This window comes from Oncorhynchus kisutch, linkage group LG8, assembly GCF_002021735.2.
Source record: "Oncorhynchus kisutch isolate 150728-3 linkage group LG8, Okis_V2, whole genome shotgun sequence".
NCBI lineage: Eukaryota > Metazoa > Chordata > Actinopteri > Salmoniformes > Salmonidae > Oncorhynchus > Oncorhynchus kisutch.
In genome coordinates this window covers 59,611,237-59,620,033 of record NC_034181.2, presented here as the reverse complement: position 1 = coordinate 59,620,033, position 8,797 = coordinate 59,611,237, and positions in this window count along the sequence as shown.

Genomic DNA, 8,797 nt, shown 5'->3' with positions numbered 1-8,797 from the left:
TTTAATGTGAAAAATAGGCCTACAGAAAAACTGCAGCGCTTTCTACTTTTGTTGTTGCAGTATTGGTCAGCTGTCGCACAGCCTCTGGTATTATAACCACCGGGATAATCCGTATTCCCTCAAACAGACAATGTTATAATTCGGATTAAAATCAATCTCACTACGATATTGAACCACTCAACACAGTCTTGCTCTAATTTAATCATGTTGTGCTATTTGCTTTGAAAATAAATAGGTCATTATGTCAATGTCACCCAATACATGTCATAACGGTTTAAGGTTTGATGATTGGTGTGACCAGCCTGCTGTGACACACACACACACACACACACACACACACACACACACACACACACACACACACACACACACACACACACACACACACACACACACACACACACACACACACACACACACACACACACACACACACACACACACACACACACACACACACGTGTGCCACCGAGTGGTCCATACTCGGTGCCACGATTATTGCTTTAATCTAGGGTCTTTCTGATATGCCTGGATGGTGCAGCAGACTGATCCCCTGGCTGAATCCTAAAACGGCTCACCCAGCTGCCTAGCTGCCAATAATGCATTGCTTGTTCACTGAATTCTTCCCATTAGCACTTCACCCAAAGCTAGTATAGAGTGCTAGAGTCAGAGAGAATTGTGAGAAGAGGACATGAGAGCTAGAGAAAGGGTTGGCTGTGGGAAATGATGACTCTATTTTATCAGGCTGTGGGCGATGTTTCCACTAGTTTTAACAGTAGCGCTCAATTCATTTTGAATAAAGAGTCAAAAGTCCAAGGTTATGCTGGAAGGTCCATTTCAGTTCTGATGGCCTCATTGTTTCGATGGGCAGCATTGGTGCTGTCCCTTGAGAACGTGTTTGTGTCAGGAGACTAACATTCCCTTTCCCTAACCAGAACCCCTTTAAATGCACTTAGGGGCTCATAATATAATTTACAGCAGGCCTTGCATGCACACTTGTACTTGCACACACATACTGTAGGTCAGGGGTATTCAACTCTTACCCTATGAGGTTCGGAGCCTGCTGGTTTTCTGTTCTACCAGATAATTAAATCACTAAATCAGTCCCTGATTAGAATAATCAAAATAAGCAGTGGACCTGGCTTCGAGGTCCAGAGTTGAGTTTGAAGGCTCTAGGCCACACTGTGATTTGTGAGCGTGCTCAAACTGTAAACTGCCCCATGCTCAAACTATACACTAAAAACATGTACTAGATGAACCAGGACAAATATTTATATTTGAAAGCACACAAATGCTAATATGTTTATCCAATCAAGGGGGATTGTCAAACTGTGCTGTTGATTACCTCATTGTAAAACGTCTGTACATGGAACAGAAAGTCCCTGGTCTTATTTGACAGTAGAGAAATATCAATAGATGAGTGGCCTTAGCTGAATAACAAAGGGCAGCTTGAGGCGAGCCACGGATTCCCCAAGATGGATCACGGTCTTCAGCATTCCCGAGCCCCCAGCAGCGTCGCTAGAGATCCACACCATCAAAACCAGCCATTATGTACGGCTGACCTCGAATGAGGCCTATTGATTGTTTCATCAACACCCATCGTGGGCCAGAGGAGGACAGAATGTATTGTTCATGTGTTATGAGCATTGACCTCTGCATTTACCCAAGTGTTTCTTCTGCAAGGCCTCCCATGTCACAATCCCTATCAGCAATTGGTTCATTTTCGCAAATTAAACCAAACAGTAAATTCTATATTAATTCTCTATTTCTGTAAGTGAGTAATGATTCTATTAGAGGCTCCTCTGGTTGCATCTCTGTTTCCTGATCAAAACATTCCTCTTCGTAAGACTACTTGTCATGCTTGGCCTATTAGAGCACATGTGGCTGAATGAGATGAAATGAGTTTAATGAGACATAGCTGATGATGTAGGTCTTAGCTCTTTCCAACATAAAGCCATCAAAAGTGGCGAAGGAGTCATATGAGGAGCCTGCTTGTGTCAGGCAATCATCCGCAGATGTGCAGTCTCTTACCTTTAGCCAAGGATCATGTTTAGTAAATCATGACCTTACTGCATGGCTGGCTGTTGGCGCTACAGTATGAGGGGGAACGGTGCTTCGGTGTGACATGGAGGCTGCTTCCTGTCTTATTCATTTAAAATATATGAAGTTAATGTGACGCAGAAAATCCAGTCGTGCAGCTTCATGCAACACGGCTGCATTCTCAATCCTGCTGTTCGTGCATTTTACAGAAGATAGACCCTTTAATGTTTTTCATTTTACCTGAGTTGACCTACATTTTAATTCCCTTGATTGTGGTATTTTTGGGGGAATTTGTTCCACCTCTAGGCATTTCCAGATTTGTTTTATTTATTATCATCATCATCATCATCACTATCCTGTAAGTTGCATTTGAATGTTTTTTCATTGGCTTAGAATACGAATATGGACATGGACTTCCGTTTGTAGGCTCAGCCAGAGGTTCTAGTAGGACGACCATTACACTAATATTGCACCGACCATGTCCTCCAATCCCAAGACCCTATAATACTCCCGAACAGTAATAAGATTATGACACCGACTGACCTTGGGACAACTCAGTGCTGACCATTAGCCAGCTTAGTAGAAAAATAAATTACATTCTCTGTTCTCCTGTGCAAATCTGCACATCTTAATCATTCCTATTAAAACGGCCATGGAATTTTTAAAAAATGACAGCTTTATGGTTAAGAAAATCCATTATATATCAAATACAATTCAAATAAGTATTGTCCATTGTATCCAGTGTGTGTCATAAAAATGAACAAGTAGTAGCCTTGGATCTCTCTCTTGAATAGGCTTGTATATCTTACTGGTTGTTTGGCGTTATATATTCTATCCCTGACCTCACCAAATTCAATTTCTTTACTTTATATTGGACAACACAATTCCCAGACAGAATCTGTCTCTCTAAGATTTCATTGCAGTATGTTAGATTTGAGGACGAGTGAGTGAGAGAGAAGGAGAGAGAGAGAGAGAAGAAAAAAATGTATCAGCTTGTGTATGTCTCCACAACACAAGATTTTTGTGTACAGCTTTAAGGATTAGAGAGCTAATAATTTCGAGTGTCACACATCACACCCCGACTGTTGATACACTGTCAGCGGAAGGTGTCCTGTTCTCTTTGTTATGCAGAATTGAACAACACCATTGCTTGTTTTTAAATTGAGAGTACTCCTCTTCAGTCGGGGGAGGGCCTCAAAAAATGGCCAAGGACTCCAGCCACCCTAGTCATAGACTGTTCTCTCTGCTACCGCACGGCAAGCGGTACTGGAGCACCAAGTCTAGGTAAAAAATGCTTCTTAATTAACAGCTTCTACCCCCAAGCCACGAGACTCTTGAACAGTTAATCAAATGGCTACCCGGACTATCTGCATTGTCCCCACCCCAACCCCCATTTTTACGCTGCTGCTTCTCTCTGTTTATTATCCATGCATAGTCACTTTACCTCTACCTACATGTACATATAACCTCAACTACCTCGACTAACTGGTGCCCCCGCACATTGACTCTGTACCCGGAACCCCTATGTGTATATCCTCGCTACTGTTATTTTATTGTTGCTCCTTAATTATTTGTTATATTTCCATTTTTACTTTATTTTTTCTTAAGACTGCATTGTTGGTTAAGGGCTTGTACGTCAGCATTTCACGTTAAGTTCTACACCTGATGTATTCGGCGCATGTGACAAATAACATTTGATTTGATTTGTTGAACTCAAAACACATTCACACACAAAACTGCGAAGGCATTTCATCACCAGTAGGCAACAACGTACACTTTCTAAAATCCTGTAAGGGATTTCCTCTTCCGAAGAGGAGAGGCGAAAAGGATCAGAGGACCAATATGCGGCGTGGTAAGTGTCCATGGTTCTTTTAATATGTAAACTTACTCATGAACAACTGATACAACAAAACAAGAAACGTGTGAAACCCTAAACAGCCCTATCTGGTGCAAAACACAAAGACAGGAACAATCACCCACAAACACACAGTGACACCCAGGCTACCTAAGTATGATTCTCAATCAGAGACAACTAATGACACCTGCCTCTGATTGAGAACCATACTAGGCCGAAACATAGAAAACCCCAAATCATAGAAAATCAAACATAGACTGCCCACCCAACTCACGCCCTGACCATACTAACTAAATACAAAACACAGGAAATAAAGGTCAGAACGTGACAAATCCCCAGCTCCGTTGAGAAAGAGGGACCGGTGGATATCAGTCGAGAGGAGAGATTGATGCATACCTTCAAGATACAGTAACTGTCATGATTCATTTGCATGTTTACAACTGAAGCATTTTCACAGCACTATCCCGGTGACGGTTTCCATGCATTTACTGTACGTGGATGCACAGTCTGGATTTTGCCGAGATAAGACTAAATGATGAGGTCCAATCCTTGTCAAAGCAAATATTTTGAAAGGGAGATAGTCATTTCCCTGAGATGCAATAATGTCAACGGACTCCAGAGAATTAGCTGTATTTGCATATAAAAATACCAGTGAAGTCGACAGCGAAAGCTCTTTCAACGTGAAAGAATGGAGACTCATTATTCGAATGAGGCCTTGTTATAAAACATCGGCCATTTTGAAATAGTGAAGTAAGGGAGTAAAAAATGTGTCATTTTCATTTTAATGAAATAAACTCTCCCTTTTGGCTTCCTTGTTTCTTCTGTTCCCTTGAATATGCCACAGGCTCCAGCAAAAAGATAACCCACTGAAGCCCCTTTGATTAGGTGGAAATGAACAGGTGACAGTTTTAATGCACAGGAAGCAGTGGACTCGGGATAATGAAAGGTTTAGGTAGCGGGCAGTGTGGGGAAAGGCACCCGTGCACTCAGCAGGCCTCTTCACAGGCAGTCAATTACCTTGGTTAAGGCGTGGGGAGAGGCTCTGCCAGCACCCCGCTGTGCATCCCCTAATCACAGCAAACTCCTAGAAGAAGGGGAACAAAAGCACGTTGACATAGCGACAGACTGAGGGGAGCGGAGGGAGAAAATAGTCCAGTCTCTCAGACGTTTTCGAAATGAGTCATGAAGACACTCTAAATAACATTGATCAAGTAGATACGGAAGTTATTTCATCATGACTGGGTAGGAGGAACACTGGTATAGAATATTCAATGTGTATGTGCTCTGACATCATGATCATGAGTGTAAATCTGGTATTCAAACAATTGCAGATAGCGGGTTTCTGTAGCACTTTCAGAAGTGTGGTTGATAATGTGTTATCTGGAAGCCACTATCTGCAATTGATGGAATACCACACTAAGACTCAATGTTTTCCAAAGCCTTCTTAATACAACAGTGTTTTTGAACTCTGTCTGGTTTAATATATTCAATACAGACATACAAGTGTGTCTTTCATGTAAAACCTTGAATTCATGTTATTCATTCTCTTTAACGTGTTTGACATTCAATTTGTCCTACTGAAATCGGTATGTTGGGTTTGCAGTCACAATCAAAACCTTGTCTAGAAAAAGGCCTTTCACATTGCAGCACAGTTTTAAAGAAATATTGACAACAGAAGTACAAACCATCACCACTGCTTTTCTCTTTATAGCGTTATATGGTATTTTCAAACATTGTCGCACACCAGTTCCTGAAATTGCAACTTTAGTGGCTTTTAGTGCATCTCTTTTCAGAAAAGTAAGGCAAGATTTTTTCCGAATGTCTTTATGTTCTCCTTCTCCTCTGTTTTCTGAGCAAGGGAACGCATCCTGATATTTATTGTCAGTTGGAGAGTCTGATTACTACCATTTGTTCTCAGCATGGGGAAACAAAAACAGCAGGCTCCTCGCCGCTGCATAATACAAGGAGTTGTCACTCTGTTTAGCAGACTGTCTTTTCTTCCCTTTTCCTTTATCCCTCTCTCTTTCACACTATCCCACCTTTAACTATTTGTCTCTGTCTCTGCACTCTTTTAACCCATCCATCTATGTCTCTCTTTATCTCCCGGTTCTCGTCAATCTCCTTACATACCCACGCGTTCTTCTGTGGAAACTAACACTCTCTCCCAGCTCTTTCTCCCTCAAACTATAGTTCTCTGCAAGTTCAAAGTATCCACATGACTAACTGTATTCAAAGAGTTTTGCCCACACTTCAATTGTGTTTAACATCTAGTTGTTGTTGTTCTAAGCGTGTACTAAGCATATGATTTGTGTAGAGAACACTGTGTTGTGCCACTCTAAGTTGGACTTGTGAGAAAAGACTCCTGAGTCACCAGTACTTCTTTGATCCGAGATTATATTCAGCGATCCAATTTGTGAAAATGATTTGCTGTAGTACTTCACGTGATTCTTATATACCCATGAACTGAAACATGACCTGACCCGCTGTGTCCTCTGTTTTCATTAATAGATCACACCTTACTGAGATAGTCTAACACTGTTGTGATAATTATGTGAAATAAGACACCCAAATACACATATCATTTCTCGGGTGACATTGTTGTCCATGTCCTGTCTACTTTTCAGGTGAAACGAGATCTGAGATGAAACTGCTGAGGAGATGTAAGGGCTTGAATTACATTCTCACAGATAAGGTCATCACGAGTTGAACAGAATGATCAAACTGCACTTTTAAAATGCTGTTATGATGACTAACTTATTCGAGCTGAAGGTAGAATACCTGTACGCATAGAATGACGGGCATTTTAGGTTTGCCCCTTTGTGCTGGTGTAATTGATCAGTGATTTTGATGATAAGTATTGGGGATTGGAACCTCTCAATGCTGTAAAATCCCATGTAACCACACTAATGGTGTGTACCCTTCCACAAGGTTATTTGCCAAAACCACCTGAATCGGCATAAATATCCCACCGCCTCTGGCTAACAATACATCATGGCTAGCCCTCAATCTAGGATGTGTCCAATTTTATATCTTCAGTTACTGTGTCAATATAGAAAAGAATATATCCTGTGAATGTCCATGACAAGTCGTGGGAGAAGGAGGCGTATGAGAGAGCAGTGATAGGCTTAACATGTAATAAGCAATGAATGCAAATAGCTTTCCATGCATTTCCATGCATTACATCTCAATCTACACATCACACCACATGACTCTTTGACTCGTATGACTCCATAGCCCCCAGTTAGAGTGCAAAATAAATACAGGCGCCAAAGACACAACTATTTACAATACCGTACAAAGCTGACCCTCCTCTGCACTGTTTACTTGAAATATCATTGTTTGTGGCCCCCTCCCAGTCTTGGTGAAATAAAAAGGAGTCTCTTTCAGGCCTTATGATCTTCCCGCTGAAGAATCATTGCCTTTTCATGTGTTTCCACTTGGGATAATGTGTTAGATCTTCAAAGCCTGGCCCTCATCTGCAGCTCAATACCTAGTCTTGCAACTTCCTCTGAGGCAAAAGTATAATATTATCATCACAAAACCACACCACGGCCTCTCGGTGCCCCACGGTTTATTTGCATTTATATTGATGGCGGCAGGCCCCTGTATAGCTTAACTTGGCACAAAGTAGGATTCTAAAAACAGATAGGGGCAGCGGAGTAGGGAGAAGACTAAATGTAAACTCAAAGAAAGAAGCGTCTTCTCACTGTCAACTGCGTTTATTTTCAGCAAACTTAACATGTGTAAATATGAACAGAAATTGAATAATGTGTCCCTGAACAAAGGGGGGGGGGGTCAAAATCAAAAGTAACAGTCAGTATCTGGTGTGGCCACCAGCTGCATTAAGTACTGCAGTGCATCTCCTCCTCATGGACTGCACCAGATTTGCCAGTTCTTGCTGTGAGATGTTACCCCACTCTTCCACCAATGCACCTGCAAGGGGGAATCACCCCAGCCCTCACTCTCCTATCCAACAGGTCCCAGATATGCTCAATGGGATTGAGATCCGGGCTCTTCGATGGCCATGGCAGAACACTGACATTCCTGTCTTGCAGGAAATCACGCACAGAACGAGCAGTATGGCTGGTGGCATTGTCATGCTGGAGGGTCATGTCAGGATGAGTCTGCAGTAAGGGAACAACATGAGGGAGGAGGATGTCTTCCCTGTAACGCACAGCATTGAGATTGCCTGCAATGACAAGAAGCTCAGTCCGATGATGCTGTGACACACCGCCAGAGACCATGACGGACCCTCCACCTCCAAATCGATCCCCCTCCAGAGTATAGGCCTCGGTGTAACGCTCATTCCTTCGACGATAAACGCAAATCCAACTATCACCCCTGTTGAGAGAAAACCGCGACCCGTCAGCGGAGAGCAATTTTTGCCAGTCCTGTCTGGTCCAGCGACAGTGAGTTTGTGCCCATAGGCAACGTTTTTACCGGTGATGTCTGGTGAGGACCTGCCTTACAACAGGCCTACAAGCCCTCAGTCCAGCCTCTCTCAGCCTATTTGCGGACAGTCTGAGCGCTGATGGAGGGATTTTGCGTTCCTGGTGTCATTCAGACAGTTGTTGTTGCCATCCTGCACCTGTCCAACAGGTGTGATGTTCAGATGTACCGATCCTTTGCAGGTGTTGTTACATGTGGTCTGGCACTGCGAGGGCGATCTGCTGTCCGTCCTGGCCACATCTGGCCACATCTGTAGTGCTCATGCCTCCTTGCAGCATGCCTAAGGCACGTTCACGCAGATGAGCAGGGACCCTGGCCGTCTTTCTTTTGGTATTTTTCAGAGTCAGTAGTAAGGCCTCTTAAGTGTCCTAGTTTTTCATAACTGTGCCTACCGTCTGTAAGCTGTTAGATAGTCTAAATGATCGAGCTACAGGTGCATGTTCATTAATTGTT